A 26,403-nucleotide genomic window follows, 5' to 3' on the forward strand; every position below is an offset into this window, starting at 1 on the left:
ATTAGGAGAATCATGTGATGGACTAGACCCAAACTAATAGACATAGCATGTTGATCGTGTCATTTTGTTGCTACTGTTTTCTGCATGTCAAGTATTTGTTCCTATGACCATGAGATCATATAACTCACTGACACCGGAGGAATGCTTTGTGTGTATCAAACGTCGCAACGTAACTGGGTGACTATAAAGATGCTCTATAGGTATCTCCGAAGGTGTTCATTGAGTTAGTATGGATCAAGACTGTGATTTGTCACTCCATATGACGGAGAGGTATCTCAGGGCCCACTTGGTAATACAACATCACACACAAGCCTTGCAAGAAATGTGACTTAGTGTAAGTTGCGGGATCTTGTATTACGGAACGAGTAAAGAGACTTGTCGGTAAACGAGATTGAAATAGGTATGCGGATACTGACGAGCGAATCTCGGGCAAGTAACATACCGAAGGACAAAGGGAATGACATCCAGGATTATATGAATCCTTGGCACTGAGGTTCAAACGATAAGATCTTCGTAGAATATGTAGGATCCAATGTGGGCATCCAGGTCCCGCTATTGGATATTGAACGAGGAGTCTCTCGGGTCATGTCTACATAGTTCTCGAGCCCGCAGGGTCTGCACACTTAAGGTTCGACTTTGTTTTATGCGTATTTGACTTATATGGTTGGTTACCGAATGTTGTCCGGAGTCCCAGATGAGATCACGGATGTCAGGAGGGTTTCCGGAATGGTCCGGAAATGAAGATTGATATATAGGATGACCTCATTTGTTTACCGGAAGGTTTTCGTGCATTACCAGAAAAGTTTCGGGCTCATCGGTAGTGTACTGGGAGTGCCGGGAGGGGTGCCGGGGACCATCGGGAGGGTTGTCACGACCCAAGGGGTCTCATGGGCTATGGGAAGAGATAAACCAGCCCCTTGTGGGCTGGAATAAGTTCCCACTAAGGCCCATAAGGTTTGAGAAGGAAAAAACACAAGGTGGAAAGAGTTTCCAAGTGGGAAGGTGGAATCCTACTCCAAGTAGGATTGGAGTAGGACTCCTCCACCTCCAATTTCGGCCAAACCTTTAGGTTTTGAGGCTGCCTCCTCCCCTCCCTCCCTCCTATATATAGTGGGGTTTTAGGGCTGATTTGAGACAACTTTTGCCACGGCAGCCCGACCACATACCTCTACGGTTTTACCTCTAGATCGCGTTTCTGCGGAGCTCGGGCGGAGCCCTGCTGAGATTAGATCACCACCAACCTCCGGAGCGCCATCACGCTGCCGGAGAACTCATCTACCTCTCCGTCTCTCTTGCTGGATCAAGAAGGCTGAGATCATCGTCGAGCTGTACGTGTGCTGAACGCGGAGGTGCCGTCCGTTCGGCACTAGATCGGAGCGGATCGTGGGACGGATCGCGGGACGGTTCGTGGGACGGTTCGCGGGGCGGATCGAGGGACGTGAGGACGTTCCACTACATCAACCGTGTTTGTTAACGCTTCTGCTGTGCGATCTACAAGGGTACGTAGATCGGAAATCCCCTCTCGTAGATGGACATCACCATGATAGGTCTTCGTGCGCGTAGGAAATTTTTTGTTTCCCATGCGACGTTCCCCAACAGTGGTATTAGAGCTAGGTTCATGCGTAGATGTCTTCTCGAGTAGAACACAAAAGTTTTTGTGGGCGGTGATGTGCGTTTTGCTTCCCTCCTTAGTCTTTTCTTGATTCCGCGGTATTGTTGGATCGAAGCGGCTCGGACCGACATTACTCGTACGCTTACGAGAGACTGGTTTCATCGCTACGAGTAACTTTGTTGCTCAAAGATGATCGGCGAGTGTCGGTTTCTCCAACTTTAGTTGAATCGGATTTGACTGAGGAGGTCCTTGGATGAGGTTAAATAGCAATTCATATATCTCCGTTGTGGTGTTTATGTAAGTATGATGCGATCCTACTAGATACCCATGGTTACCACGTAAAACATGCAACAACAATTAGAGGACGTCTAACTTGTTTTTGCAGGGTATGCTTGTGATGTGATATGGTCAACGATGTGATGTGATATATTGGATGTATGAGGTGATCATGTTGTAATAGTTAATATCGACTTGCACGTCGATGGTACGGCAACCGGCAAGAGCCATAGGGTTGTCTTTAAACTAACGTTTGTGCTTGCAGATGCGTTTACTATATTGCTAGGACGTAGCTTTAGTAGTAATAGCATGAGTAGCATGACAACCCCGATGGCGACACGTTGATGGAGATCATGATGATGGAGATCATGGTGTGACGCCAGTGACAAGAAGATCGTGTCGGTGCTTTGGTGATGGAGATCAAGAAGCACATGATGATGGCCATATCATGTCACTTATGAATTGCATGTGATGTTAATCCTTTATGCACCTTATCTTGCTTAGAACGATGGTAGCATTATGAGGTGATCTCTCACTAAAATCTCAAGACGAAATTGTGTTCTCCCCGACTGTGCACCGTAGCGACAGTTCTTCGTTTCGAGACACCACGTGATGATCGGGTGTGATAGACACAACGTTCACATACAACGGGTGCAAAACAGTTGCACACGCGGAACACTCGGGTTAAGCTTGACGAGCCTAGCATGTGCAGACATGGCCTCGGAACACATGAGACCGAAAGGTCGAGCATGAATCGTATAGTTGATATGATTAGCATAGAGATGCTTACCACTGAAACTATTCTCGACTCACGTGATGATCGGACTTGAGATAGTGGATTTGGATCATGTACCACTCAAATGACTAGAGAGATGTACTTTTTGAGTGGGAGTTCTTAAGTAATATGATTAATTGAACTAATTGTCATGAACATAGTCTAATGGTCTTTGCGAATTACGATGTAGCTTGCGCTATAGCTCTACTGTTTTTATATGTTCCTAGAGAAAATTTAGTTGAAAGTTGATAGTAACAAACTTTGCAGACTGAGTCTGTAAAACCGAGGATTGTCCTCGTTGCTGCACAGAAGGCTTATGTCCTTAATGCACCACTCGGTGTGCTGCACCTCGAGCGTCGTCTGTAGATGTTGTGAATATCCGACATACACGTTTCTGATGACTACACGATAGTTCAGTACAAAATACTTAATGGCTTAGAAGCAAGGCGCCGAAGACGTTTTGAAACGTCACGGAACATAAGAGATGTTCTGCAGAGATGAAATTGTGATTTCATGCTTGTGCCCTTGTTAAGACGTATGAGACCTCCGGCAAGATTCTTGGTCCACAAAGTAAAGGAGAAAAGTTCAATCGTTGAGCGTGTGCTTAGATTGTCTGAGTACGACAATCGCTTGAATCAAGTGGGAGTTGATCTTCCAGATAAGATAGTGATGGTTCTCCAAAGTCACTTCCACCAAGCTATGAGAGCTTCGTGATGAACTATAACATATCAAGGATAGATACAATGATCCTTGAGCGATTCGCGATGTTTGACAGTGCGAAAGTAGAAATCAAGAAGGAGCATCAATTGTTGATGGTTAGTAAAACCACTAAGTTCCGAGAAAGGCAAGGGCTAGAAGGGATACTTCGTGAAACGACAAAGCAGTTCCTTCACTAATGAAGAGACCCCAGATTAAACCCAAACCCGGGACTAAGTGGTTCTGTTATGAGGGGAACGGTCACTGAGGCGGAGCAACTCTAGATACTTGGTAGATAAGAAGGCTGGCAAAAGTCAAAAGAAGTATATTTGATATACATGATGTTGATGTGTACTTTACTAGTACTCCTTGTAGCACGTGGGTATTGGATACCGGTTCGGTTGTTAAGTGATTAGTGACACCAAATGAAAGCTACGGCATAAACGGAGACTAACTAAAGGCAAGGTGATGATACGTGTTGGAAGTGTTTCCAAGGTTGATATGATCAAACGTCGCACACCCCCTCTACCATCGGGATTGGTGTTAAACCTAAATAATTGTTATTTGGTGATTGCGTTAAGCATGAACATGATTGGATCGTGTTTATTGCAATACGATTATTCATTTAAAGAGAATAATGGTTACTCTATTTGCTTGAATAATCACCTTCAATGGTTTATTGAATCTCGATCGTAGTGTTACACATGTTCATGATGTTGGTGCCAAAAAGATACGAGGTAATGATGATAGTACCACTTACTTGTGGCACTGCCGATTGAGTCATGTTGGTATAAATTGCATGTAGAGGCTCCATGCCGATGGATCTTTATACTCACTTGATTCTGAATCACTAGTGACATGCAAATCATACCACATGAGCAAGGCCTTGTTTTCATTGAGATGAAACAAGATAGTAACTTGTTGGAAGTGATACATTTTGATGTATGCAATCCAATGTGTGCTGAGGCACGCAGTGGATATCATTATGTTCTTACTTCAATGACGATTTGAGTAAATACAAGAGTATTCACTTAATGAATCACAAGTCTGAAATATTGAAAAGTTCAATTCTGTTTCAGAGTGAAGTTCGTCGTAACAAGAGGATAAACTGTCTACGATATGATCATAGAAATGAATATCTGAGTTGCGAGTTTTGGTACGTAGTTAAGACAATGTGGAAATTGTTTCGTAGTTCATGCCACCTGGAACATCATAGTGTGATGATGTGTGTGAACGTCATAGCCACGCACTATTTGGTATGGTGCATGCTACGATGTCTCGTATCGAATTACCACTATTGTTTATGGGTTATGCATTAGAGACAACCGCATTCACTTTAAAATAGGGCACCGCGTATTTCCGTTGAGATGACACAGTATAGAATGAGGTTTAGAGAAATCTAAACTATCATTTCTTGAAAGTTTGGGGCTTCGACGCTTATGTGAAAAAGTTTCAGTCTAATAAGCTCGAACCCAAAGCGGATAAATGCATCTTCATAAGATATCCAAAACAGTTGGATACATCTCCTATCTCAGATCCGGAAGCAAAGTGTTTGTTTCTAGAAACGGGTTCTTTCTTGAGGAAAGGTTTCTCTCGAAAGAATTGAGTGGGAGGGTGATAGAACTTGATGAGGTTATTGAACCATCACTTCTTCTAGTGTGTAGTAGGGCACAGGAAGTTGTTCCTGTGGCGCCTACACCAATTGAAGTGGAAGCTGATGATGGTGATCATTGAGCTTCGGATCAAGTTACTACAAACCTCGTAGGTCGACAAGGTCGCGCACTACTACAGAGTGGTATAGTAACCCTGTCTTGGAGGTCATGTTGTTAAACAATAATGAACCTACGAGCTGTGGAGAAGCGATGGTGGGCTCGGATTCCGACAAATGGCTGGAGTCCATGAAATCCGAGAGAGGATCCATGTATGAAAACAAAGTGTAGACTTTGGAAGAACTACCTGATGGTCGTAGGACTATTGAGTAAAGATGGATCTTTAAAAGGAAGACATACGACGATGGTGATAAGTCACTATTAAGAAAAGCTCGACTTGTCGCAAAGATGTTTCCGACATGATCAAACAGCTGACTATGGTGAGACTTTCTCACTCGTAGCGATGCTAAAAGTCTGTTAGAATTATGTTAGTAGTTGTTGCATTATTTTTGAAATATTGCACATAGGATGTCAAAACATTGTTTCCTCGATGGTTTCCTTGAGCAAACATTGTATGTAATACAACCAGAAGGTTTTGTCGATCCTAAAGATACTAACAAGTATGCAAGCTCCAGCGATCCTTCAATGTGCTGGTGTAAGCATCTCGGAGTTGGAATATACACTTTGATGATATGATCAAAGATTTTGGGTTTGTACAAGGTTTATGAGAAACTTGTATTTCCAAAGAAGTGAGTGGGAGCACTATAGAATTTCTGATAAGTATATGTGGTTGACATATTGTTGATCAGAAGTAATGTAGAATTTCTGTGAAGCATAAAAGGTTGTTTGAAAGGAGTTTTTCAAAGGAATACCTGGATTGAGCTACTTGAACGTTGAGCATCAAGATCTATGGAGATAGATGAAAACGCTTAATAGAAGTTTCAACAAGATGCATGCCTTGACAAGTTTTTGAAGGAATTCGAAATAGATCAGCAAAGAAGGAGTTCTTGACTGTGTTGTAAGGTGTGAATTTGAGTAAGACTCAAAACCCGACCACGGCAGAATAAAGAGAATAGACGAAGGTCATCTTCTATGCCTTAGCCGTAGACTCTAAAGTATGCCATGTTGAGTACCACACCTGATGTGTACCTTGCAGCAAGTCTGTTAAGAGGTACACAGAGTGATCCATGATTGAATCACTGATCAGCGGTCAAAGTTATCCTTAGTAACTAAATAGACTAAGGAATTTTTCTCGATTATGGAGGTGGTTAAAGAGTTCGTCGTAAAGGGTTACGTCGATGCAAGCTTTGACACTAATCCGAATAACTATGAGTAGTGAAACGGATTCGTATAGTAGAGTAGATATTTGGAGCATTTCCGAATAGAACGTAGCAGCAGCATTTATAAGATGACATAAAGATTTGTAAAGAACGCACGGATCTGAAAGTTTCAGAACCGTTGGCTAAAACCTCTCTCACGAGCAAGACGTGATCAGACCCCAGAACTATATGGGTGTTGGATTCGTTGAAATCACATGGTGAAGTGAACTAGATTATTGACTCTAGTGCAAGTGGGAGACTGTTGGAAATATGCCCTAGAGGCAATAATAATTAGTTATTATTATATTTCCTTGTTCATGATAATCGTTTATTATCCATGCTATAATTGTATTGATTGGAAACACAATACTTGTGTGGATACATAGACAAAACACTGTCCCTAGTAAGCCTCTAGTTGACTAGCTCGTTGATCAAAGATGGTCAAGGTTTCCTAGCCATAGGCAAGTGTTGTTACTTCATAATGGGATCACATCATTAGGAGAATCATGTGATGGACTAGACCCAAACTAATAGACGTAGCATGTTGATCGTGTCATTTTGTTGCTACTGTTTTCTACATGTCGAGTATTTGTTCCTATGACCATGAGATCATATAACTCACTGACACCGGAGGAATGCTTTGTGTGTATCAAACGTCGCAACGTAACTGGGTGACTATAAAGATGCTCTACAGGTATCTCCGAAGGTGTTCGTTGAGTTAGTATGGATCAAGACTGTGATTTGTCACTCCGTATGAAGAAGAGGTATCTCGGGGCCCACTCGGTAATACAACATCACACACAAGCGTTGCAAGCAATGTGACTTAGTGTAAGTTGCGGGATCTTGTATTACGGAACCAGTAAAGAGACTTGTCGGTAAACGAGATTGAAATAGGTATGCGGATACTGATGATCGAATCTCGGGCAAGTAACATACCGAAGGACAAAGGGAATGACATACGGGATTATATGAATCCTTGGCACTGAGGTTCAAACGATAAGATCTTTGTAGAATATGTAGGATCCAATATGGGCATCCAGGTCCCGCTATTGGATATTGAACGAGGAGTCTCTCGGGTCATGTCTACATAGTTCTCGAGCCTGCAGGGTCTGCACACTTAAGGTTCGACTTTGTTTTATGCGTATTTGAGTTATATGGTTGGTTACCGAATGTTGTTCGGAGTCCCGTATGAGATCACGGATGTCACGAGGGTTTCCAGAGTGGTCCAGAAACGAAGATTGATATATAGGATGACCTCATTTGGTTACCGGAAGGTTTTCGTGCATTACCGGAAAAGTTTCGGGCTCATCGGTAGTGTACTGGGAGTGCCGGGAGGGGTGCCGGGGACCATCAGGAGGGTGTCACGCCCCAAGGGGTCTCATGGGCTATGGGAAGAGATAAACCAGCCCCTTGTGGGCTGGAATAAGTTCCCACTAAGGCCCATAAGGTTTGAGAAGGAAAAAACAGAAGGTGGAAAGAGTTTCCAAGTGGGAAGGTGGAATCCTACTCCAAGTAGGATTGGAGTAGGATTCCTCCACCTCCAATTTCGGCCAAACCTTTAGGTTTTGAGGCTGCCTCCTCCCCTCCCTCCCTCCTATATATAGTGGGGTTTTAGGGCTGATTTAAAACAACTTTTGCCACGGCAGCCCGACCACATACCTCTACGGTTTTACCTCTAGATCGTGTTTCTGCGGAGCTCGGGCGGAGCCCTGCTGAGATTAGATCACCACCAACCTCCGAAGCGCCGTCACGCTGCCGGAGAACTCATCTACCTCTCTGTCTCTCTTGCTGGATCAAGAAGGCTGAGATCATCGTCGAGCTGTACGTGTGCTGAACGCGGAGGTGCCGTCCGTTCGGCACTAGATCGGAGCGGATCGTGGGACGGATCGCGGGACGGTTCGTGGGACGGTTTGCGGGGCGGATCGAGGGACGTGAGGACGTTCCACTACATCAACCGCGTTTCTTAACGCTTCTGCTCTGCGATCTACAAGGGTACGTAGATCGGAAATCCCCTCTCGTAGATGGACATCACCATAATAGGTCTCCATGCGCGTAGGAAATTTTTTGTTTCCCATGCGACGTTCCCCAACAACACCGAGATCTGGCATGATGTCAGCCGAGGCGGCGGCACCTAACGGAGGAGGTGCACGACGCCCTACGCACGCGGAGGAGAGGAGGAATCATGGGGAACGGATGGAGTGAGGCAGGGGCGCCCCGGTGGGATCCTCGGGGAAGGGAGAGGCCAAAGTGGCCAAACTGGAGAGGAGCCCGACGGGGAGGTTTTGGCCATGGGGAAGGAAAGGGGCATGGGAGGAGAAATGGGGGAGTCTGGGGTTTCCACGAAGAGAGGGAAAACGAGAGAGAGACAATGTGGGCTCAGGGGAGAGGTATAGCCACAGGTCTACGAGGGGAGCTCTGATCCGCCTCTGGTGCTCACTAGCACGGCCGGCACACGCGGCCTGAGCGGCTTGGAGTCTACCTAGCGTCGTGGAGGGGGTCAAGGATGCTCTGCGGCACTGTGGGACACGCTCCCCTCGCTGGACCCAAGCTGCAGCTAGGGTCCAAGGTGTAGAGCACCATTTCAGCATCCCACGGAGGTGGTCACCAACCCAATTGGTGTCCAGGGCCACCCCTTGGCAAGGCCAAGGTGTCAAACATGCAATGCACTGGTGAAGTTTGGACCAAGTTGGAGCTGTCTAGGTGGGGTTTTGACTACTGTTATATTTGCAGCAGCAAACTTAGGGCTACTAATGAGGGCACTCATAGGAGAGATAATGGGAAAAACACATGTCTAGCAGCCTTAGGGTTTGAAGGACTACACTTCTGCAAAGTTTCAGCTCAAGCAAGGGAGGGAGCTAGTACTTGGTGTACAAAGCTACTTTTCAGCCAGAAATCAACTTGAGGATGTGCTGCTCATTTTCTCCATATGAGCATGCCATCTCTTGGCTTGAAACAATGCCTTGGGATGCTAGGAACCCTCTGGCAAGAGGTGGGGGCTTTTGCTTAAACATAAGTGGGGCAAAAGGGTAAAATAGTGATTCCAAGGGTAAAAATGAGGAATAGTTACATGGAGCCTTTCTCCAATAATTGACCAGTGGCCATGGAAATATTACTAGAGGTAAAATGTAACTATATGAAGCTATGGTAGAAAGGTGAGCTCAAGGGTTAAAGTGGAAGGGGCCAAAGTAGTCAATAGAGTGAATGCACACAAGGTGTTTGATGAGTGGCAGAGCAACAAGATGGACTTCAATGGATATGAAACTTAACAGGATCAAATAAAAGATAACATAAGCTTGGACACCAAATTTGGGATTTGGTGGACAAGGTTTCATATGTAGACTTGGAAAACCCATGAAATGGGTAGAAATGGCTATCTGCTTACAAATCCATCCAAATCAATTCCCATAAGTCCAATATTTAGTGTGGGGGCATTATTTGAGGATTAAGGCATGCACAAAAAGTTTGGTTCAATTGGAGAAACTTTATAATGTAAAGTTTCCCAAAGTCAAAATCAACATAGAGGGTTTTGAGGGGCTTGGGACAAGTTCTTCTATTCTCCTTGATGCACCACTTGGTGTGGATGCATTATTGGAGTATTAGAACATGTCTACCAAATTTGAGCACATTTGGAGATAATTGACAATGTAGAGTTGCTCAAATTTGGATCTGGACAGATAGGATTTTAGAATAATTAGGGGAGTTATATTAACTAGGATTGAGACTAAACTTGGCAAGATCATCAAACATATCATAGGTGACATGCTGAAATTTTAGTGGAATTTATTGAGAATATTTCTTATAGAAATATTCCAAAAGATTGAAATAGACAGGAAGAGTTTTGAAGGGATTGGCCCAATATTTTTAACATGACCTTATGTTGAAACTCATATATATGGAAATAATATGTCCACTGAGTTTCCCTAAATTTTCTTAAATATTTTGAAAGCAATAAAAATAGCTTTCCTTCATAAGAGACCATTTCTGGCCTCATAGGAAGGCATTTAAATAAATTTGTAAAATAACTTTTCAAACAATAATATGGTGGTTTTGGGAATTCATTTTGATAATGGGTTTCAAATAAAATAATTTGTGTAAAATAAATTCCGTAATTTGAGGACTTGTAGTACAAATCTCATCTTAGGTGTTTTGAAGGCTTAATTCAAAGAAATGCATTTTGGTGAAAATAATATTTGGTAGAAATAGTTTTTGGTCCTAAACACATGGCATGGTCATTAGGCAGGAGTTTTGAGTTAAAGAAGTGAGTCTAGAGAGTAACAGGAATTATGGAAAAATCAACACAAGCATACCAGCAAGCAAGCAAACAATAGTCACTTCAAGCATCACAATCATTCACAATTTTTTTAATTGGTCCTAATTTTTGAAATAAGTTAATTAGTCAGGAAAGCTAAACACAGGGTGTTACAGACCTTACCCCCTTAAGAAAATCTCGTCCCCGAGATTTCTAGGCTAGGGGTTGGAGAGATACAAAATCTTGAGTCGGAGGTCATCTTCATGTCCCCATGTTGCGGTTGTGGGTCTTGAGGTGCTTGATGATACAGCTTCGAATGCTTCACACGTCTTTGTGTGACTGAGCGGGTATTGGCAATAAGTTAGGCTTGACCGAGGGTCAAGGGCTTGGTGAGCTAAGTCCGTGCAAGGTTCTGGCTTGCAAGTGCATTCCAAAGTCAGAATACGTGGCAATATAGTGTGTCTGGGTTCTGGTCTCGGGGCTCCTCAGTCCGGTTAGTGACATCCATATGCCTCGTGTTAGATCACACTGCCAAAGTCTTCATGTAGCTTCCTGCTTACTAGGAAGTCCTTGACTCCCTTACGGCAGGCAAGCTATGGTCGCAAATGGTCTTCATCCTTGAGGGTGTTGCAGTGGTCTTCGAAGGCTTCTCGCGAAAGGGTATGGGTTGGGTCTCACCCATGAGTCTAAACTCGAAGACTCAGAGTCCAGAACAGGTCCTGCCATCTTGGAGGGTTTGCGAGGGGTTCTGGATGAGCTGGCTACCCCAGAGTATAGACCAGTCATCCACTCCCAAGGACTGCGGCTCAGCAAGCGGGTGAATCACCTTTGGCAGGTTTTCACCACGACCCAACTAGTACTCTCGTCCTTGATTTGGACCAAGGAGAGGCCCTTTGATTTCTCTCGTTGTCCAAGAGCTTCATCGTCTTGAATCATCGAGGCTTCTTGACATCGTTGTTGTAGTCGGTTGACGTCTTCTGCTTCTTCCTCGTTGTCAAGGTTTCCCAACCATGGCGGTTCTTTGTCTTGTCTTGAGTAGGATAGACTTCCGTTGTCTTCGGATTGCTTCGAGAAGCCCACCTTCTCGAGTTAGCACTGTACCCTCGAGAGGCATAGCGATCGGCGTTCCTGGGGCTCGTCCTAACAGGACTAAGGTGTTCTTCCTCTTACTGGGTGAATAAGTATGTCATCAGTGAGGATGACAACATACTTTCCCAAACATGACATAAGCACAGTGCTCATGAGTCAGGTGAGGAGAACGGGGACTTGCTAGAGGTGGTCGCTGGCCGAGGGGTTTGTGGTCCAACATGACCTAGTCCTTCATGCCCATGTTCGTCATAGACGCGATGGGTGAAGCTTTTAGGGTCTCAAGGAACTTAGGATGTGGGCGAACAGTTATCATCTTATCTCTAAGCACATTCCTTAGATGCCAATAGTTCGACCTCTAACTCGGGACGACACCACCCTATTTCATCAAAGATACCATCTCACATGGGTCAACTCCACACTGCTCATGCTAGTCAACTCCGGGGTTAAGGGAAGAACTAAACACAAACACTACAAGTACGGTGTAGCTACAATGCACATGTATTACTATGCAAGAACGTCGGGGAGGCATACAAGCTCCTAAGATTGAATTTAAGACACCACAAATCCAAATGTCCAGCTAGATCATTCAATGGACAGGGTACTGCATTACTAGATTAAGGAAACACATAGTATACCAATCAAATATCCTATTTCCTTTCTATGAATCCGATCAAGTGATCCATCAATCTGATCAATCATGACTAGACCCATCACTCCTAGAAATCCAAAATTTATGGGTTCTACATAATCTCTTAGAGTCCTCATAATTCTCATATTATTGCAAGGATTACGTTATAGTATATCCACCAACTTCAATATCATGGCCATCTAATCTCCCAGGCCAGTTCACATAGGCTCGAAAACGAATTCGTCAACTCCAAGTGTACCCACTTGTTATCCACCGAGAAACATGGTATCATGTTTAAGAACATCAGACTAAATCCAATTTACTCCAAACCATGTGGCCTCGTATATCATTAATAGTCTATTGGAACTACCTGTTTAATCCCAACTCAAGTCCAATAAAAACTTTTTCTCGATACTCCAAGTCATTATGGTAAAATCATCAAATCATGTTAGTTACTGGATGAAGTCAATTATACCACCAAGAATTATTGTTCGTGATCATAATCATCCTACTGAATCCAAACGTACTCCAGGAATATGTAGGTTATGCTACTATATCAACTTGTTCCACCAGATTCACCTACTTTATAAGGGTATTGCAGTACACCAAGATACTCTGGCTATATCCTCAAGACACATATCATCATTACAACAAACTTTAGTCTAATACTCTTATATCAGAGAACGGTCTTCCTTATGGCATTAGGGTTATGGTGCTAGCTTTAATAATGAAGAATACTTGTTCACTGTGATCACTAGTTCCATCAAGAACCCGGTGCTAAGCGGGGTTTATCGGGGATCTACAAGTGTTCTGGCGAGTCCTTGTACTAGACATGCGACCAGAAAATTTGAGCCGGAAAGGCTTGTGGAGGGTTAGTCTGGTCTAGTGTGGTTTTCCAGTCTTGAGGGAAAAGCATAACTACTACGGGTTGCGTGTGGTTAAGCATAGTACAGTCAGTGTCTTCAGTGTCAGTCGTCCTTCGAAGTGGATCCTTGGTGCATCTTGTCCTGCTGGTCTTCAGTTGTCGAGAGGGGTGAAAGAGAGAGAGCAGCATAGAGGGGAGTGTCTAAGGTTTTTTTAGTGTAATCAAACAAGCGTTGGAAGGTCAACTCAAACAAGTGCCAAAATCATTTCGTACATCAAAATAAGACAGGTGATATAACAACATGCTTGTTGCTTAAGAAAAAGTGCGACTTATATTATAGCACAAACGACAAAACAAAAAACACACAATATGGTCCATCGGAACCATTTCACGGACTCAATTTCGCATAAGGGATTTACGACGCTTCCTACTCTAGGAGTTCTAAGACTCGACAGTCGAGCTTCCTTCGTGCTTCAAGGAGGAGTCTGCTTAGTCTTCTGGACCTCCTCATGGTGTTGCCACGTCTCTTGTTGTATCTCTCCGAACGCCTCGGGTTGAGTTGAAAGAATCCTTGATGACTTCTCGTCTGGGGAGTTGCTGACGAAGGTGGTTCTTCATAGTTGTCATTGGCAGGGTCTTCTGTTGTCCTCATAATCTTGTCATTGTATTCTTGTATTCTCAGGCTTCGAGAGTCTCAAGTGGACAACTTCATGCAATGACATTTGCAAGGCATGATAGAGTTCCGACCTCTCAGTCATACTGACCGCGATATCGACACCTAGAGCGGGGATGAAGAGAACCGTTTGCCTGCACACTAAGGTGAGGCGGACTAAATGGCGAGGTTCTCATCCACCGGTGGTGGCCGACACAATCCTTAATGTTGACACGGTCGCTCTATTAGCGATGAAAATCATGCTATTGCACATATTATGTCCTGATTATCATAGGTGAAGGTGGCATTACCCTGGAACAGTGTCGTGGGTGCCACCATCTTCTGGGTCTCTTCGTCCTTGTTCCTTATGGAGGTACTTCTATTGGTGTCATCTGGTCGTAGCTTGTCACCTTGGTCCTTCAGTACATGTATGGTCCCTTGGAAGGATTGCTTCCTCCCAAGTTACCCAAGAGGATTTAGTAATCCCGTGGTCAGGCATAAGGGTGCTAGCGACTATTTGCAGGTTTGAAGACGCAAACGAGGAGTGTCAGAGAATACGTTTGAAAGTGTTAAGGCAATAACCTTGCTTCTTTTGAAAAGTTTAGGAGAGGTGAGAAAGATAGAGGTTTCACAAGTACTTTTGTAGGGTTTGGAAATTTGTTTTATCCTAACTAACGTCAGTGCTAACTAAGGGCTTCCTATAGCCAGGATCGCTCTGATGCCAGCTCTGTGGGGACCCCGACTTACGAGTCGAGATCGCCGAGTGAACGTGCTAAGTGATCCCAGAGATCACTGCTCACCGAACACACAGATACTGAATATTAAGAGTCTTACATCCATACATACCGATTGATACAATAAATGACCTTATCGGTCAAGTCATACATATATAGGCCTTGAGGGCCAACACACCAAACTGGACCTATAGCGGAATTATTGGTCGAAAGCGTGAACCCATGCCATCAGCCTTAACCTACAGGCATTCTGACTAGGAAGCGTCCTAGCTCGGAAGAACGTCACCGACTTACTCTTCACCATATCCTGTTCTTTCATACCTGGTCAATGAAATAACCAGTGGCAAGACAATGAATACTTTTGATTGTACTCGTAAATAGCCCATGATATGAATAATGCAAGTGAAGGATAACAATAACATGCTTCTTTGGTGGATATCTCTTGGTGGTAAATAAACATGATCACAGGTATGCATCATAAGTTAAGAACTACTTTTGAAGAAACGGTTACAGATATCTATATATCTGTCACGGCTGAACCATCTGGGTTCACCCTATATGCCAAGTCACCAAACTTGGTCATATCGTTACTTACATAACAACTCCTTTCATCACAACACACTCACACTTGGTTTATGCAGAAATGACTGGATGTAGTTTAAGCAGGATTACCCAACTGTCCTTGACCGTGGACACGGCTATTCGAATAGTTTTACACTCTGCAGAGGTAGTACGCTGGACCCACGAGATCCGGGAAACTTCTTGTCATCCACGACTCGCGGTATATAACATACCCGAGGTAAGTACCCAATCAATGCCTTTCCCCTGACGATACTAGACACAGAGGTCCACTCGATTGGTACCCATCCCACATGTTGTACGTCATACGAGCACCGACTCTGGACAGTATCAACCATGCGGGGACAAACGGTGTGTCTGGAACTAATAAAAATAGCATAGTCATCCTACCTGGCACGACCCCGTCACGAGAGTGACCACATATCACTCCCACCATTAGTAATGTGGCTCTTTGCTAGCACCGACCAGAGTAATCAACACAGACCCGTCCCATAAGGGGTAACGTGGTCGTACTGGTAAGGTTGGGATGGTCGACACATCATAAATCTAATCCCATTTCTGAAACCATACTCACACAAATACCTGGTGCACTACTTCACCAGAAGTGGCCACCTAACTCTTCATCATCCTCGGGCATTAGTGGCACCCGACGGGGTTTTCTTAAACCTTTGATTTATACCAATAAAATGCTCATGTTATTTACTCTAGCATTACTTGTCAACATGATAATAGCATGATCCTCAAAAGGGGTAGGATCAAGCTCAATGCATGTGCTCCGAAGGAGCCATCGGTAACATCACCTTAGTGATTTACCGGCACTTATGATCATATGCAACGGAAAATACTTGCTATCTTAACATGCAATTATAACATATGCTCAGCATGGTCAAAGGGTTGCTTGCCTTTGCTCATATAAGTCCTCGGGGTCTTCGAGGTCTTCCGCTCCAACTCCGAGTACTCCGTCTACCCGTCAACTATTGTCGGAAACAACCACGGTAAGCCACACAGCAGGCAAAAATAAAAGTGCTACATAAATAGAAGTTATATATTTCTCGGACCTCTGTGGTCCTAAAAAATACCTGAAGCTTGCCATAGGAGGTTTGGATCATAACAGATTTCTGAATGGATAAGAAGAGAAATAGGGGATCCTTAATGAAGCCCATAGAAAATGTTATGATAAAAATGAGTGGAGGCACTCACTTAATAAATAATAATTGTAGAAATATTTAGGAAGTTGTTTCACTAGATTTGAAGTTGGGATGAATATTCTAGGAATTTTCTAATATGGAATAAATAATAATAGGAAGCTATTTATTTAATACAACAGAAATAAGTCAGAATAAAATGTTGACCAAGGCTTGAAAAATGGGGCATGATATAATAAATCTCTAGAAATTGGAATCACTCCAATTGGAGTTGATTTGAACCCTATAGGATTTTCATAAGATGGGGTTTAAATTATCCAGATTGGGATTTAAATAAACACACCACAGAAAGGTTGCTTGGAAAAATGTGCAAAGCACATATTTGGATAGCCCTTGATTTTAGGAACCTGCGGGAATTTGAATCAAGCAAATTCGAGTTAAAATGAATTTGCTACTGATTTATGAAGTTTTCTGATAAATATAAAAAGAAAGGAGGGCCTCCGGAGTTGGGCTATCCTGCGCACTCGGCGCTGGATAGAGATGGGCCTGCCTAGAGGCTCGGTGTGGCCAGCGGATTGGTCACGCCGAAGGCGTATTCTGCTGGATACGCTTCCCTCGTGCGGAAACAACTTCAGGCCAGGCCGTTTCCACTTACCAGCCGACCCAGCTCGTGTGTCACCGACCCATGAGGCCCGCGGACCAGGATTGTCTTCCTCCTCCCGCTCACTCAGAGATGGAGCAGGGGAGACAGGGCCAGCCGGCGCAAGTGCTTATCCCCGGCCGCACCGGCCACCTCTAGTGGTGGTCTGACCACCACCGCGCTCGGTGCGACAAACCATAAGCGTGCGGTCGCCACCAGTCCCTGGGAACACCGAGATTTGGAACAACATCGGCCGAGGCGGTGGCACCTGACGGAGGAGGTGCATGGCGCCCTACGCACGCGGAGGAGGGGAGGAATCATGGGGAATGGATGGAGTGAGGCAGGGGCGCCCCGGTGGGATCCTCGGGGAAGGGAGAGGTCAAAGTGACCGAACTGGAGAGTAGCCCGACGGGGAGGTTTCAGCGATGGGGAAGGAAAGGGTCATGGGAGGAGAAATGGGAGCGTCTGGGGGTTCCAGGGAGAGAGGGAAAACGAGAAAGAGACAGTGACGGCTCAGGGGAGAGGTATAGCCGAAGGGCTATGAGGGGGAGCTCGGATCCTCCTGTGGTGCTCACTGGCACGGCCGACACATGCGGCCTGAGCGGCTTTGAGTCTACCTGGCATCGTGGAGGGGGTCAAGGATGCTCTGGGGCGCTCTAGAAAACGCTCCCCTCGCTAGACCCAAGCTGCAGCTAGGGTCCAAGGTGCAGAGGACCATTTCAGCAAGCCAGGGAGGTGGTCACCACCCCACTTGGTGTCCTGGGCCACCCCTTGGCCACGCCAAGGTTTTAAACATGCAAGGCATGTTCGCCAAAATGCACTGGTGAAGTCGGGACCAAGTTGGAGCTGTCTAGGTGGGGTTTTGACTGTTGTTAAGTTTGCATCTGCAAATTTAGGGCTACTAATGAAGGCACTCACAGGAGAGATAATGGGAAAAAGACATGTCTAGCAGCCTTAGGCTTTGAAGGACTACACTTCTGCAAAGTTTCAGCTCAAGCAAGGGAGGGAGCTAGTACTTGGTGTACAAAGCTACTTTTCAGCCAGAAATCAACTTGAGGATGTGCTGCTCATTTTCTCCATATGAGCATGCCATCTCTTGGCTTGAAACAATGCGTTGGGATGCTAGGAACCCTCTGGCAAGAGGTCGGGGCTTGGGCTTAAACATAAGTGGGGCAAGAGGGTAAAAATAGTGATTCCAAGGGTAAAAATGAGGAATAGTTACATGGAGCCTTTCTCCAATAATTGACCAGTGGACATGGATATGTTATTGGAGGTAAAATCTAACTATATGAAGTTGTGGTAGAAAGTTGAGCTCAAGGGTTAAAGTGGAAGGGGCCAAAGTAGTCAATAAAGTGAATGCACACAAGGTGTTTGATGAGTGGCAGAGCAACATGATGGACTTCAATGGATATGAAACTTAAGAGGATCAAATAATTGATAAACATAAGCTTGGACAGCAACTTTGGTATTTGGTGGATAAGGTTTCAAATGTAGACTTGGAAAACCCATGAAATTGGCAGAAATGACTTTCTCCTTACAAATCCATCCAAATTAATTCCCACAAATCCAATATTTAGTGTGGGGGCATTATTTGAGCATTAATGCATGCACAAAAAGTTTGGGGTCAATTGGAGAATCTTTATATTGTAAAGTTTCCCAAAGTCAGAAATCAACAAAGAGGGTTTTGAGGGGCTTAAGACAAGTTCTTCTATTCTCCTTGATGCACCACTTGGTGTGGATGCATTATTGGAGTACCCGAACATGTCTACCAAATTTGAGCACATTTGGAGATAATTGACAATGTAGAGTTGCTCAAATTTGGATCTCGATAGATAGGGTTTTAGAATAATTAGGGGAGTCAAATCAACTTGGATTGAGATGAAACTTGGCAAGATCATCAAACATATCATAGGTGACATGCTGAAATTTTACTCGAATTTATTGAGAATATTTCTTATAGAAATATTCCAAAAGATTGATATAGGCAGGAAGGGTTTTGAAGGGATTAGCTCAATATTTTGAACATGACCATATGTTGAAACTCAAATATATGTAAATAATATGTCCACTGAGTTTCCCTAAATTTTCTTAAATATTTTGAAAGCAATAAAAATAACTTTCCTTCATAAGAGACCATTTATGGCCTCATATGAAGGCATTTAAATGAAATTGTAAAATAAGTTTTAAAATAATAATATGGTGGTTTTGGGAAGTCATTTTGATAATCGGTTTCAAATAAAATAATTTGTGTAAAATAAATTCCCTAATTTGAGGACTTGTAGTACAAACCTCATCTCACGGGTTTTGAAGGCTTAATTCAAAGAAATGCATTTTGGTGAAAATATTATTTGGTAGAAATAGTTTTTGTTCCTAAACACATGGCATGGTCATTAGGTAGGAGTTTTGAGTTAAAGAAGTGACTCTAGACAATAACATGAATTATGGAAAAATCAACACAAGCATACCAGCAAGCAAGCAAACAATAGTCACTTCAAGCATCACAATCATTCACAATTTTTTTTAATTGGTCCTAATTTTTCAAAATAAGTTAGTTAGTCAGGAAAGAGAAACACACGGTGTTACAGTTTCATTCCAATGGTCATTATAAGCTAGTATTAACAATTGAGTGTCATCATGCTAACTGAGTCATTGCAAAATATCTTTTCTGTAGAATAACTCCCGAGCGGCATCGCGCGCCACTTCTCTAGGGCAACCATCTCCAAACGAAGCCGCCACGAGCAACCCTGGTGTTTCTCCTCCTTGATGACCACGACGGTAAGTTTTTTCTCTTGTTCATTTTTACATAATTAGAAAAAATAGTAGAAGAGGAGAAGAGGAGAAGAAATAGGAAAAATGAAAAGAAGGAAGAAGAAGAAGAAGAAGAAGAGAAGAAGGAGAAGGAGGAGGAGGAGATGAAGGAGAAGGAGGAGGAGGAGAAAAATGAGAGTCCTTCTCCTTCTTCTCCTCTTCCTCCTTATCCTACTTCTCCTCATTATCCTCCTTCTCCTTCTTCTTCTTCTCCTTATCCTTCTTCTTGATTTCTTCTTCTTCTACTCCTCCTCCTCTTTCTTATCCTCTTTCTTATTCTCCTTACCTTATTTTCCCCAACAGTGACATAATAAGCCCATTAAGCTCCAAAATGACAAATAAGCTCAAAATGGCATAAAAACCATGGTTAGCTCATGAATATTATATTCTTAGCTTGTTTTCCTCTAAAATGACATAATTAGCCCATATAGCTACAAAAAGACATAATTAGATAATTTAGCTCCAACAAGAAATAGGAAGAGGAGAAGAAGAAAAGAAGAGGAGGAGGAGAAGGAGATAAGAAGAAAAGATAATAAGGAGAAGAAGGAGAAGGATCCCTCCTTCTTCTCCTTCTTCTCCTTCTTCTCTCCTCCTTCTTCTCCTTATTCTTTTCCTTCTTCTCTCCTCCTTCTTCTCCTTCTTCTTCTCCTTCTTATTCTCTTCTGCTTCTCCTCCTCATCCTTCTCATTCTCCTCCTCATCATCCTCCTCCTCCTCCTTCTCCTCCTTCTTCTCTTCTTGCTTCTTCTCTTTCTTCTTCTACATAGCTTATTTTCCCCAACAAAGACATACTTAGCTAATTATCCTCCAAAATGACATAATTAGCTTAGTTAGGGTAAAAACTCATAATAACCTTGGTTAGATCACAACTTAGCTAATTATCCTCCAAAATGACATAATAACCTCAAAATGGCATAAAAACCTTGGCTAGCTCATGAATATTATATTCTTAGCTTGTTTTCCTCTAAAATGACATAATTAGCCCATATAGCTCCAAAAAGACATAATTAGATAATTTAGCTCCAACAAGAAAGAGGAAGAGGAGAAGAAGAAAAGAAGTAGAGGAGGAGGAGGAGGAGAAGGGGAGAAGAAGAAAAAAATAAGAAGGAGAAGGAGCCCTCCTTCTTCTCCTTCTTCTCCTTCTTCTCTCCTCCTTCTTCTTATCCCTCCTTCTTCTCCTTCTTCTTCTACTTCTTCTCTCCTCCTTCTTATCCTTCTTCTTCTCCTTCTTCTTCTCTTCTTCTTCTCCTCCTCCTCCTTCTCATTCTCCTCCTCCTCCTTCTCCTTCTTCTTCTCTTCTTGCTTCTTCTCTTTCTTCTTCTACGTAGCTTATTTTCCCCAACAAAGACATACTTAGCTAATTATCCTCCAAAATGAAATAATTAGCTTAGTTAGGGTAAAAACATCATAAGAACCTTGGTTAGCTCACAACTTAGCTACTTATCCTTCAAAATGACATAATAAGCTCAAAATGGCATAAAAACCTTGGTTAGCTCATGAATATTATATTATTAGCTAGTTTTCCTCTAAAATGACATAATTAGCCCATATAGCTCCAAAAAGACATAATTAGATAATTTAGCTCCAACAAGAGGAGAATAGAAGAAGATGAAAAGAAGAAGAGAAGAAGAAGAGAAGAAGACAAAAATAAGAAGGAGAAGAAGAGAAAAAATAAGAAAACAAGAATAAGTAGAAGAAGAGGATAAAGAAAAATAGAAATAGAAATAAGAGGAAGAAGAACTAGAAGAGTTGGAAGAAGATGAGAAGAAGAGGAGGAGGAGGAGGATGAGGAGAAGAAGAAGAAAAAGAGGAGAAGAGGAGAAGAGGAGAAGAAACAGGAAAAATGAATAGAAGGAAGATGAAGAAGAAGAGAAAAAGAAGAGAAGAAGAAGGAGAAGGAGGAGGAGGAGGAGGAGGAGAAGGAGCCCTCCTTCTTCTCCTTATCCTCCTTCTTCTCTCCTCCTTCTTCTTCTCCCTCCTTCTTCTCCTTCTTCTTCTCCTTCTTCTATCCTCCTTCTTCTCCTTCTTTTTCTCTTCTGCTCCTCCTCCTCCTCCTCCTTCTCCTTCTCCTCCTTCTCCTTCTTCTCTTCTTGCTTCTTCTCTTTCTTCTTCTACGTAGCTTATTTTCCCCAACAAAGACATACTTAGCTAATTATCCTCCAAAATGACATAATTACCTTAGTTAGGTTAAAAAAATCATAAGAACCTTGGTTAGCTCACAACTTAGCTCATTATCCTCCAAAATGACATAATAAGCTCGAAATGGCATAAAACCCTTGGTTAGCTCATGAATATTATATTCTTAGCTTGTTTTCCTCTAAAATGACATAATTAGCCCATATAGCTCCAAAAATACATAATTAGATAATTTAGCTCCAACAAGAGGATAAGAGGATAAGAAATAGGAAAAATGAAAAGAAGGAAGAAGAAGAAGAGAAGAAGAAGAAGGATAAGGAGGAGGAGGAGAAGAAGGAGGAGAAGAATCTCCTCCTTCTCCTCCTTCTCCTTCTTCGTCTCCTTCTCCTTCTTCTTGATTTCTTCTTCTTCTCCTCCTCCTCATCTTTCTTCTCCTCTTTCATATTCTCCTTACCTTATTTTCCCCAACAATGACATAATTAGCCCATTTAGCTCCAAAATGACATAATAAGCTCAAAATGGCATAAGAATCTTGGTTAGCTAATGAATATTATATTCTTAGCTTGTTTTCCTCTAAACTATCATAAGTTGTTCTTCTTCTGACTTTCTTATTCACATTTTTGCAGATTGGATGTACTGCATGCATGGAAGCTGGCATCCATGGAGTGCCTTATTAGTTCTAATTTTCATTTGAGTTGATGAACAATGTCAAACTATATTATGTATCTATGGATGAACAGTGTAAAACTTTGTATGTTGGTTCTTTCGATATATGGGATGTACATTGATGAACTTTATATGTATATCATATATGTGTGGTGAACTATATATATATGTGTTGTGAAATATATATCATATATGTGCTTTGAAATATATATATTTTTTCTGTGAAATAATAAAAAACAAACAAAACAGAAGCTATATGGGCTCTTTGCGGTCTGCCAACTTATGGCAAAGAGCTTTGCCATCAGCTGGCCGAAGGCAAAGGTGACACATCGCACCAGGCTGTGCACCCTAGGGGGGCAGCAACAGCTGGCCATATAGCTTCTTTGTCGATAGCTCCCAGGGGATCCTGACGGCAAAGAGAAGAAAAACGGCTGGATTGTTATGGGGGAAGCAGACGGCAAAGACTAGGGGGAAGCAGACAACAAAGGCTACGAGGGAAGCAGACGGCAAAGGCTAAGGGGCAAGCAGACGGCAAAGCCTTCGTTAGCCCTAACTGAGGCGTCGCCTCTCGGCTGGCGTTTCAAATTCTTTGTCGACTGCTCGGTGCCAGATACTGACGACAAATAGATTTTCCGTCCGCTTAGGGAAGGCTGACGGCAAAGAAGCTACAATGCCGTCGTAAGCTTATGCATAATCTTTGCCGACAGGAGGCTGACGCAAAGAGCTTTGCCGTCGGTGGGGTCCTCTTTGTCGTCTGTTATGGCGGACGGCAAAGAAGCTGATTCCTCTAGTGTTAGTGATAGGTGTCGTATTTTGGGAAATCCGTGTATTTTTCAATAACTAAAAATTAGTTGAGAACTCTAGCTATTAGATTGATCGCTCACCTCTGGAGGGGTTGGAATATATAGAGTACCCTCACGTTACCATGGGTCGAGGATGCGCGAGGATAACCATACCCCCGAACACTCCTCCTCGGGGTCCTTGTCTTTGTGAATTTCCTAACTAGATAGAGAGTTACCGACAATAAGTGTATGAGTTCTTCGGACTAATGTGAGTATTCAATTGTAGGCACTTCCACCATCCATATTTTGCTAGCCTCTTCGGTACCGTGCATTGCCCTTTCTCATCTTGAGAGTTGGTGCAAACTTTGCCGGTGCATCCAAACCCTCGGCATGATACGCTCTGTCATCATAAGCCTCATTATATATTTCCTCAAAACATCCATCATACCTACCTACTAAGGCATTTCCATAGCCTTTCCGAGATACATTGTCATTCGACATCCACCATCTCATGAGTTGATCTTCATGTCATATATGCTTTTGCTTGACCGAGGAGCCGCATGCTAGTTGGGCCTTGCCCTTATTATTGCTACATGACGCGCTATATCATTGCATATCCTGCTACATTGGCAGAGGCATACATTTGCATACATCATGATAGTTTTCACTTGTCTTTATGTTGAGTACTTCTTATAAATTGTGATGATCTTCTTTTTATTCTTGTAAACATAGAGTGTTGCCCTTAAGTGAGGAAAAGATCGCAAAGAGGACAAATTAAAAGATTCCAAAAATGACAATGAGAGATAAAAAGAAAGAACTAAAGAGGCCACAAAATAAAATAAAAAATAAAGAAAAAGAAATAAAAAGATAGAAGGGGGCAACACTACTATTCCTTTTGAAAGATCCACACTCGTACTCCATTGCTATATTTATACTACATAGATATTATCATTCAAGCATAACTATATGGGGACCCGTACACTATAGAACTTGGTTTGCATATTCCAATGATGAGCCTCCTCAAATGAGCTCTAGGTCTTCATGAGCAAATGCTGATGCAACAAAAGACCTTCCAACGGTGCCAGAAACACGTGCTGACGACAGACTGTCTTGATTCTCCTCAGCAACAGCACCAGGAATCCTTCTGCTATGCCTACACCTTTAGGGACTTCGTAGGCAAATATGCAAAGGATTTCCCCGTGGCCTTGGAGCCTTGCGTTGGTGTTCCCTCAAAGCGGAAAGGGTGATGTAGCACAGCAGTGGTAAGTATTTCCCTCAGTTTTGACAACCAAGGTATCGATCCAGTGAAGGAGTATCACAAGTGCCTGCACAAACACAGAAAGCTTGCTCCCAACGCTATGAAGGGGTTGTCAATCCCTTATAGATTGTTTTCCAAGTGAGAACTGAAAGCAACAAAGTTACAAAGCAAAGTAAAAGCGGAGGTGTAAACGATAGGTGTGAATAGACCCCGGGGACGTAGTGTTCACTAGTGTCTTCTCTCATGAAAGCAAATAGACGGTGGGTGAACGAATTACTGTCGAGCAATTGATAGAACCGCGCAAAGTCGTGACGTCATTTATGGCAATGATTATATCTATAGGCATCACGTCCAAAACAAGTAGACCGATACTTTCTGCATCTACTACTATTACTCCACACGTCAACCGCCATCCATCATGCATCTAGTGTATTAAGTACAAAAGAACAGAGTAACGCCTTAAGCAAGATGACATGATGTAGATGGACAATCTCATATCTACGACAAAGTCCACCTTGTTACCCTTGATGGAAACTACACGATGTGTGCCTTGCTGCCCCTACTGTCACTGGGAAAGGTCACCACACGGTAAGAACCCAAAACCAAGCACTTCTCCCATTGCAAGAATCATGGATCTAGTTGGCCAAACAAAACCCAAGACTCGGAGAGACTTACAAGGATATCAAATCATGCATATAAGAAATCAGCAAAGACTCAAATATATATCATAGATAATCTGATCACAAATCCACAATTCATCGGATCTCGACAAACACACCGCCAAAGAGGATTACATCGGATAGATCTCCATGAAGATCATGGAGAACTTTGTATTGAAGATCCAAGAGAGAGAAGAAGCCATCTAGCTACTAACTACGCAACCGTAGGTCTAAAGTGAACTACTCACGAGTCATTGGAGGGGAGATGATGTTGATGAAGAAGCCCTCCAACTCCAAAGTCCCCTCCGACAGGGCACCGGGAAGGGTCTCCAGATGAGATCTCGCGGAAAAAGGAAGCTTGCGGCGGCAGAAAAGTGATTTCGTGGACGCCCTGATTTTTCTGGATTTTTAGGGAATATATAGGTCAAAGACCTAGGGCAGGGGAGCGCCAGGGAGGCCACAAGCTTGGTTGCCGCGGCCTCCCCCCTGGCCGTGGCAACACGGCTTGTGGGCTCCCTGTGGGCCCACTTGCTTGGCCCTCAAGCCTCCTGATTTACTTCCGTTCTGGAAAAAATCATTTCGGGGATTTTATTCCGTTTGGACTCCGTTCCAAAATCAGATCTGAAAAGAGTCAAAAACACAGAAAAACAGGAACTGGCGCTTGGCACTGAGTTAATAAGTTAGTCCCAAAAAAGATATAAAAGGTAAACGAAACATCCAAAGTGGACAAGATAACAGCGTGAAACCATAAAAAATTATAGATACGTTTGAGACGTATCAGCAAACAAGTTGGATGCACCCCACTAGTTCCATTAGAGAGCTTACCTCAGCTCCTATGTGCATCCGTTACATGGCAATCCCTACTCCTCACATCATATCTATCATTTGGCGTGCATAGCCGAGAGAAAGCCAAATTATAGATATGATGTGAGGAGTAGGGGTTGCCATGTAACGGATGCACATACGAGCTAAGGTAAGCTCTCTAATGGAACTAGTGGGTGTGCATCCAACTTGTTTGCTCATGAAAACCTAGAGCTCATTTGAGGAGGCTCATCATTGGAATATGAAAACCAAGTTCTATAGTGTAAGGGTCCCCACATAGTTATGCATGAATTAATCTCTATGTAGTACAAATATAGCAATGGAGTACGAGTGTGGATATTTCAAAAGGAATAGTAGTGTTGCCC

This window comes from Hordeum vulgare, chromosome 2H (genome assembly GCF_904849725.1).
Source record: "Hordeum vulgare subsp. vulgare chromosome 2H, MorexV3_pseudomolecules_assembly, whole genome shotgun sequence".
Classification (NCBI taxonomy): domain Eukaryota; kingdom Viridiplantae; phylum Streptophyta; class Magnoliopsida; order Poales; family Poaceae; genus Hordeum; species Hordeum vulgare.